The sequence below is a fragment of the Pantherophis guttatus genome, chromosome 3 (genome assembly GCF_059756535.1).
Source record: "Pantherophis guttatus breed Tessera chromosome 3, ASM5975653v1, whole genome shotgun sequence".
Lineage (NCBI taxonomy): Eukaryota > Metazoa > Chordata > Lepidosauria > Squamata > Colubridae > Pantherophis > Pantherophis guttatus.
In genome coordinates this window covers 38,127,992-38,137,877 of record NC_142065.1, presented here as the reverse complement: position 1 = coordinate 38,137,877, position 9,886 = coordinate 38,127,992, and positions in this window count along the sequence as shown.

The following is a 9,886-nucleotide window of genomic DNA, read 5'->3' as shown; positions in this document are numbered from 1 at the left end:
CCAGAACTCTACCTGGCAGTAGCTTCTATAAACATACTTCTGCTAAAGTAGATGTCCTCCTATCTCAGAAGTTATCCTCAAATCTCATCTGGACACCTTATTTCAGTTGACTCTGAAGCAAAAGCAAAACCAACATCTATTTGCAGGTTGTAGGTTCATTGAGTACAATATGGGGTCTTTATTCTTCCTCCCTCTATTCTTGAGTAATCTTGTGAGGTGTTTCTTTGTGTGAATTTTGTAATTGTATTATACACATACAGACATTATGATTGTGTATGTGGGTATTTTCAAATAGTGCTTGGTGCTTACTAGTGGATGGCCTATGTGCGGTTTCTGGGGCACCAAACTGCCACCAAACTTCAGCAACATCCTAGAGCCATGATGGCAAACCTATGGCATGCATGCCACAGGTGGCACTCGGAGCCATATAGTGGGCACGCAAGCATTGCCCTAGCTCAGCTCCAGCGTGCATGTGCACGCCAGCCAACTGATTTTTGGGCCTTCCGGGCCCACTGGAACTTGGGAAACGGGCCATTTCCAGCCTCCAGAGGGCCTCCAGGGGGGTGGGGAAGGCCGTTTCCGCCCTCCCCAGGCTCCAAGAAAGCCTCTGGAGCCTGGGAAGGGTGAAAAATGGGCCTACCGGGCCCACCAGTAACCTTTTTGCTGTTGTGTGCCAAAAGTGAGGGGAGTGCGAAGCGGGGGGGTCGCACACGTATGTGAGTGGGGAGGCGGGGCGCAGGAGGAATTGAATTATGGGTGTGGGCACATGCATGTGCGACCCACCCCGCACTCCCCCCCCTTTTGGCACACGATGGCAAAAAGGTTAGCCATCACTGTCCTAGAGAATCAAAACGTGTGATTAATATAAATTGGGGTTCAGGGACATTAGAAGTTTCTTCTGATGTTGTATATCTTAAAGTCACTGTCTGCACTCACCCAATAGTTAAGAAAGAATGGGAAACTACAGAGAATTCTGGCAGCATCTGCTCCCACCTTTGCAGTGATAATTTAAAAATAAAAAAGAAGCAAAATCTTGCAAGTGAAAGGTGGCCTCCCTAATAATGAACTGATCTGCTTATAAGTACTTTGCAGATCAAGAGCTCAGTCTTTTTATAACAAAGCAAAATTACAGTTGGTTCTTCATCTAAGAGTTATGAGACAGGAGGAGGCAGATGTAGCAAGATAGTCCTGATCTCATCCCTAAAACTGTGCGACTTGTGTCTCTGAAGCTTTACCACTTTAAGATAAGGTGCTTTTAGGCTTCACTGTTACATTCCTTTTTCCGAACAGTGTAACTATTCGCTAGGAACTTAACTAGTTTATATGAAATCATGTTTAATGTTTATATTTTGGACTTCAGAGGAATAATCATTAGGCTGGAAGTAGCATAAAGTCTATTGGATATTTTAATGCATGGGTTCATGTTATGCATCAACTGGAGATGCAGCTCAAGTAACAGGAACAGGTGTTGGTTACATGGAGCCAGGAGGAGCCAGACAGTTCTGAAAGATTCCCCTCCCCTCCCCTCCAGTAGTCTGGTGAAGTTTTACAGCTGAAGTCAAGAGCACATGAGAAACTGTTCAGTGAATTGGATTGAGGGTGTACAAGAAACTGAGAAAGTGTGAAAGAATGGGAGGAACCGGGCATCCAAATGGTATGAAGAACTTCTAGAATTGCAAACATAACCAAGTGAAAAGCAGCCTAATGACTGCCAAGATATGAAGAGTGCTGTGACCTTTCAGTGGTTCCTGATTATTGTATTTATAGTTTTTCCTGAAGACAAAATATTTCAAACTACTATAATCTTCCCCACTTGTGAAGACTTGTAATTACTACAAAGGATCAGTATCAATTAAATTATTTTTAGAGTAACCTGGAACATGTAAAGGTATATTAGGGGTAGTGAAATTTTATTCCTATTTGCAATTTAATATTAATATAGTCAAGGCTAGGCTTTTGGATCAGGCTGCATGCCTTGTTACCCTCAAAAATGCATTACCCAGTATTGCTGTGATTAGCTCTATCAGTGCTGAAGGCTGATGCTGGGAATAAACCTCACAGTCATCATGACTTAAATATGAGTTTCCCATGTTCACCTGGCTACCCAGAGTTGAAGAGAGTGAACTGAATGGACCATTATGTTGATTACAGTGTCAGGCAATTTTTATGAACTTGTTCTTTACATGCTTTCCTCAAAGGGGTGTTTTAGAAAGAAATAAAAAGAGGGCAAAATTTGCATAAAGGTATGTATATTAAGTTATATTTATATATTACAAATTTAGAAATAATATACCATTTAAATGACACTGGAATATTCTTTATCTTGGCGGTTATGACTGTGAAAAGGTCATCCTTGCTCAGTCTACCATCAAGAACTACTGGTGAAGAACATCAAGCTCCCTTTTCTCCCTCACAAGATTTTTTATATTATATCTGATTTGTAATGGATACAATACACAGACAACACTGTCAAATAGAGACATATCATCTCTGAAATAATACATCCTAGCCAGAGGTAAAAATTAGATCAAGCTTCAGAAGGAGGCTCAAAGCCAACCCCTGGAGCTACAAGATCCTTCTGTTCCTCCTCATTTCTGATTCATGTTGCTGATTTCTATTTCTTTTTCTCTTTCATGTGCTAGCTACTGACAAATAAGCAGAGAAAATAGGAAGAAAAAAAAGAACTGACTTGCTAATGTTTTCCAGTGACGTTGGTACTTGGATAGATTAGACTTATCATGTTTAGAAAGTAAAGGCTCACCAAAAGTATTGCACCAAGGACTTGGTGTCACAGTAGTTAATATGCAGTATTGCAGGCTAATTCTGCTGACTGCCAGCAGTTCAATTCTGACTGGCTCAAGATTGACTCAGTCTTCCATCCTTTCAAGGTTGGCAAAATGAGGACCCAGATTATTGGGGACAACATGCTGATTCTATAAACCGCTTAGAGAGGACTGTAAAGTCTAAGTGCTATTGCTATTGACAACCCTAGAAACAGCAATGTTTACCATGCAAATAACTTCCAAGAAGTGTGGTGGTATATACTTTCACTTTTGCTGAGTCCATAGATATACAATAGTTAGTGTCTTCCCCAGTCATCAATCTTTTTCTCAAGGCATTTGTTATTACTCAAACTGTCTCATAGTTGTAATTCCTAACCATCGTTTATAAAGGAACTAACCATAACTACATTCATAATTGTGAGTAATAGCAAAACAATAGCGTTAATGACCTGCTGGCCTTCTGAATTTGAAAAGGCATGACAAACATTTATTTTATTTATTTTTCACATTTATGTATTGTCCATCTCTGTCAAAGTGGAACCTGCACGACAAAAATCACTTACTCTTCATATTCCTCAATGATTTCTTCAGTGTCTGACATTTTCAGTTACCTGCCATTAAAAAAGAAGCAAAATAAAGTTTCAGGAGATATGAAAATGCTGGAATATGCTCTGAGTTCCATCTAGAGCAGGACTGTCAAACTCATGGCGTCATGGCGGTGTCACGTAACATATCAGGACTTTTTCCCTCTTCACTAAACCAGGCATGGGCATGGCCAGTGTGTGATGCATCCAGCCTGTGAGCCGTGAGTTTGACAGCCCTGATCTAGAGGGTGCTTTTAAAAACAGAGATATGGAAAATATTGAAGCAATCTAAATTGGACTTGATATCTGGACCAATAGTCACCAAATGCCTGCTTGACCCAAAAATGTTATTGAATTGACTGCAAAAAAGTTTTTAATGCATAGTATTAAGCCAGATATATATGGAGGCTGAGTGCACTAATGCTGTATCTGTTATATGAATACTTTGAACTGAGGTAAAGTAGCTTTCATCAACCTGATATTCTCCAGATAAGACGGATTTCAACTCACATAATTTCTTCCTGCTTTCTGGGAATTTTGAGGTGCACCATTTGGGAAAAGCTGAAATAGAGGATGCAGGATTTGACTGAACCTGTTCAGTGATATAATAGTGACTGGGTGAGTCTCAGCAATGACTGCTTAACTTTGGTTCCTGAATAGTGAGACTGCGTTCACATATGGGCTGGCTCACTAGCTAACAGTTCATCCATGTAAAAGTGTCCTGAGAAATTAATGGTCAAAACTTTAGGCATAAGCTAGCCTTCCAAAACTAAAAGTTCAGCATTTGTTATAAGAGTTTTTTGAGGACTTGGTGAAGAAATAAGACCCTGTAAGTAGATCAGGACCAAGCCATAGAGGGTTTTATAGGTTAAAACCTGAATTTTAAATTGCACCCAGAAGTAATAGGAAGCCAGACCATGACTCACAGGACAGATGTATCATGAGTACACCATTAAATACCTGTGATCACGCTCACTAGGTTTTGCAACAACTGAAATTTTCAATTGAACTGTTAAGGCAGCCCCATGTAGGATGTATTGTAGTAGTCTAACTGGATGATAATAAGGGCATGAGCTACAGTAATCAGTTCTCCCAGTCCTGAATAAGGCTGTAACTGGGCAAAGGCCTCCTGGGCCACAGCCTCCAACTGTGAATCCAGGAGAAAGTCTAAGTTGCAGATCTGCTAATTCAGAGGCAATACAATCAGGTCCATAAAGAAAACAATGGGTGTAGAAGATGAAAAAACATCAGCTCCATCTTTCAAAGGTTCAACTTAAACTTGTTCTATCCCATCCAGATCTCTTAAGCCAGAGAAAGAGGGAGGGAGGGAGGGAGAATGATCCTGAACCACCAATAAGGGAGAACCCACTGTGCCAAATTTCTCTCCCAACAAAAACCAACTAGAGGCAACCACTAAGTGCCAAATCACTGAAAAACAGTGCTTCGGCCAACCCAAAAGGATACCATGGTTGATGGCATCAAAGACTGTAGATGTCCAGAACAGGTCCCAACACAGTAGAGCAATCAATGCCTTTTCTGCTTCTTGTAGAATGCTTTGTAGTTGGTCCTGAACCACCATCTCAAAAATCTTTACTAAGAAGGGAATGTTAGAAACCAGATGGTATTTATCTAATACATTCAGATCTCTTAAAGAAAGGGAAGATCCACACCTCTTAAGGGCTTCGGGCATCAATCTCTCTTACAATGAGACATTCACAACTTCCCAGATATAACAGAAACAGGGCATTTGTAACAATTTGGATCTATTCTATCTATTTTCATGATGATAGCAAAGTGCAAGAGCTAACTAAATCTATGACTAGTTCCACAGCAGTATATGTGAAAGCTAGACAAAGGTAGCCTTAGGAGAAAGGAAGTCTATTTGGGGATAAGAGATAAAAGGGAGGAAGGGAGGATGTTCTCTCTAAAACCCCTGCCCAGCCAAAGGTTGGCCCAGCCAAATACTTGATTATTACCCATAAAACAGATAACAAGAGCAATATAAGACTTTAATTAATCTGTAAAATTCAAAACCATAAGATTATGATGGACACTAATTTGGATCGCTTTAAAAAGGCAATCAAATAAAATCATGGAGGACAGCTCTATGAAGATGCTACCTCCAGCATTTCTTTAAATACCATTGGGAAGCAAAAAAAGGGATCTCATATTTATATCTGATTGGCTATTCTGAGAAATATAATGCCAAACTAAGATGAACACAAGGCTATTGTATTCATAAGCACAAAACTGCAAGCTCAAATATTTATCTGGAATCTCAAGTTCTTAGTTGACACAACATTTAACATCTACCATTTCTGGAATACTGAACTGTAGTCTCTATGGTTAGTAAAATGTGTATAATGTCTTTGGGAAAGGAAACAGCAAAAGATATTGACAAGGAGTGAGAAAGCTAAGACTTTAGTGCAATGAAGTCAGAATAAAAAGCAAGCACCACCAATGCCTAATATAAATGTAACTGTTGAATTTGGCTTGAGGTCTAAAAGCACTTCTTTGCTGATAGTACTGACAGCAAAGCTTGTTTTTTATTTCCATTTCACATCTTGGCAGCATAGTTCTTCTAAAATAAGTAGAGATTAGCAGCAGAACTGATAAGAAAGAACAAGCAGAGACATCACAAGTAGTCATGTCTGATATAACAAACTAAGGACACAAGTGATGTGAAAGACAGCTGTTTTAAATGAGGTCAAGAAATATACTGAGAAAAAAAATACATTATGGTTCAAAATTATAATCCTGATATGTTTCTTTCATCCTACATTTCCATTATTCTCTTTATAAAAAAAAACCCAATACTTTTTCTTACTTCCATATTTAACAAGTATAGCAGTACTTGTAACCTCACGGTTACACCCTATAGTCTGGAGACAAGAAGAGGAATTTTTCTTCGCAGTACTGCCTGAGGCTAGAGTCTGGGGAGCTCAAACATCTTAAATTTCTAGCAACTAGTGCCAGAAACAACATTGATAAATAAGTCCATAATCACATCTAAGCTATTATCCCAAATCAAACAGTATTTTGCATACCCAATGCAATGCCAATGGAGAATCGTAACTTATTTTATTTCTAGAGGGTTGTTGCTTGCACAGTTTACCACTGTCAACTTTCATATGAGAGATAATAATGGCCATTATTAGTTTCTTCTCTTTTCCAAGAACAATACAATAATTTTGGAGTTTTAGCTTTGCTCACAGTTTTCTGCAGCAGAAAAAAGAGGACTAATTAAGGCAGAAGTGTCAAACTCACGGCAGAAGTGTCAAACTCACCCATGATGTATGGGAACATTTTTCCCCTTTGCTAAACTGGGCGTGGCCAGTGCATGACACATCCGGCCCACGGGCCAGGAGTTTCACAGCCCTGAACTAAGATCTAAGCAGTTTCTCTCTTCCCTCTGAGCTTCATACTTAAAACCAGTTACCCCAAGCTCACCTGCCTGTGTTTCTACCTGCAACAATATAAGCATGTGAACCTTTTCTTTGTTTAAAACATCCCTGAATCTTGGCAGTTGCTTTCAGCAAATCCAATCCTGCTACAGTAAATCAACCGTGAAGCAAATCACCAAACTGAGGGGCATTTTAAGCAGGTTCTGGGGAGTTCAACAAATAATTCTCAATTGTCAGACCAGCTGTTCTGTCCCTTAAGTCCCTGTTTCTCTTCTTACTTTGGAAGATTGTCACAAAGTTATTTGAATTGTCCGTAACAGCTGTAAAAGAATAGAATCAAGGATGTTGCTGCACAAATTCACAAAGGCATTATGAGAACAATAAAGGAAATGGCATTAGGAGCTGCATCCTGGTCACAGATATTGCACATGTCCAGTTATTTGAAAATTGAATAATAGGTTGACTTAGTCACTTCTAAATTTTCTCTAAATTTATTCAAAACTTTCCTTATCTAGACATCAGTTTTCAAATAATATGTCACTCTTAATGTACTAAATGTAGATAGTATATTTAGTACAAATGTTCCCTACTTTGTACTAAAGTACTGTAGACCTGTGATTATTTCTAAGTTGAGTCCACATTGTAGTCTTTTATGTTTTTGGGACTGTAATCATCCTGATAAGAATTTTTGGTTACCTCAGGATGACACTAGCTATATTCTTATGCAGTATTTTCATAAAATTTTGAATCCACCTACCTTAACTAATGAAGAATTAGAACTCTATATGTGTATATGCAGATCATATACATATATACACCTCAGGAATTTACCAAGAAAATTAACTGATCTTAGATTAAGAATATCTGTCTTTGTGATAATGGCAATGTTACAAAAAGCAATTATTGTGCAATGCAAAAGCATACTTTAAACAGGCTATGTACTCCTGCTACTGACTTCCCTTGTTCATCTTTGAATGGTTTCCAACATTCAGTGAAAATTCACTCTTTTTTTGCTACCTGGCTTACAAAAGAAAAGAAACACTAATACCAGTCTAATACTATCTTCCCCCAATTTATACATGCCATGTTTTCTAAATGTGCATTTAGCAAACCATTTTACACAGACTGATATTACAAACTGAATCCCTTGTTTTGTTTTCAAGTCTAAACAGTCTTGTGGTATTATAGCCTTTGCCTTCTCTCCCAAACATACCCATACATACAGAGCCACTTGTATGTATACATACATACTGAAATCAATAAGGACAAACTGATATATTTGCATTTCAAAGGAAGGGTATCCAGAAAAATTGAGAGGAGGTAGATTTGGGGTACTGCCACACAATAGATACTCCTCCCAATCCCAATTTCAAATACGTTATTTTCAGATATGGTATGTGTCCCGGTTAGTTTAAGATGGAGGAATGCAAGATATGGTTTGGGGCTCCTTACCTTTTGCCCAGAGAGCAGGTGGAAAGTCCTTTCAGTGGGAACAAATGTAGTGTCTGAGAAATGCAATTTAAAAAGAGGGAGGCTTTAACAAGAGCACTCCACCCTTATCAGCCACCCTGGATGCTGGATGCCTGATTGGAGGAATGCCAGCCGGGAACAGCTTGGAATGCAAAGCTTTGTTGCTATTTTGGCAGGGTCAGCCACAGCCTCTTGTGCAATTCATCCCTCCCCCGCCCTGAGCCCATATAAGCACTGGCTATTGTATGGCCTCCGAGAATTGCTATTTTAAACTTGAGATACCCAAGTGCCCAAGAGTCTGACACAAGCCAGCCAGCTGTCATTCTCGAGTGGCCTGGAACTCTGATATAGAAGGTTTGGCTCTAGGAGAGCTCTGGGTATAAATCTGAAAAGCCAGGCTACGAGTCCCAAGGCATGCTTTTGTTCTCCATTAAATGGGATGGCTACTGATGTGTTACTGTCTGAAAAGCCTCTTCAGCAAGTAAGCTATTGTCCCTTTTATAAAAAACAACAACAACAAATGTGTTGGGTGGGAGGAGGAAACTATAAAACTTGAACCAGTCAGTTTGATTGGAAACCAAAGATTCCTTGAACTTCCTCAATAAACTCATGGCACTTGTAGCAATCTCTTATCTATCTTTAACCTGTGTCTAAAGTTCACTAGAAAGGAAATTCAGAAGGAAAGCACTGATATTCTGAATGAGCCTTCACTTTAATACAGAGGACATAGCAAACCACTTATTATTGAAGACCAAGGGAGGAGTTCCTGACTTGTTACCTCTAAAGGCCTATATTGCATATAATAGAATCTGCTTGAGGAGGTCACTTGTTTCCCATATTATCATCTAGAAGGACCTAGAAGGCAGGCCTTCTCTGCCATTGCACCTACCTTTAGAACAGCACCCCTCCACCCCCCAAACAAATTGTATGGCTCATAACTTGCCCACCTTCAAGTAATCTTTAAAAACTCCCCCCCCCCTTTAATTAGGATGTGTGGACATGGCCCTTTAAATTGAAATCTGCTGTGGAAAGATGTTAGTTTATTCCATTTGGCAATAAAGATACTTTTTTAAAAAATGAACTTTTGTCAAGTTGCTGAAAGTCATTTTGGAGCTAGTCAGCCAGAAGTCTAATCAATCAATCCATCTTCTACTACTTAGGAGTTCTAACTTAAGTTTTGTTTCTGTCTCAAACTTGCTGAACTGTTTAGCTTCAGTTAGTGTTCTTCAAAGTTTACCAATAGGGAATGTTTTCCCACTGACTGCTGAAAAACAACTAAATGTTAATGGATCAAATTTGTTAAAGGACATAGTTAGCCCAGGGGTCAGGTTCTTAGAGCAACAGTTTGTTATGAACCATTAAATAAAAAAAGCTGAAGAAGCTTCTTGGATGAGAAGCAAAATGTCTTCAAAGGAAAACCAGAAAGTCCAGTTGCCTCTTGAAAAAGCACCTTTGGGACAACCATGACCTGGATGACTGAGAATCTCCATAGACATTAGAGAAACATATTTTCACTTGGATGGCTGAGTGAAAGTGGGTCCAGCAAGATCTCAAAATCAAATGCAAGGCTAGATATTGGGTCTGGTCAGCAGATTTAACAGGAAAAAAAAATCAGACAACAGATGAATACAATTGGAAGCAAAGT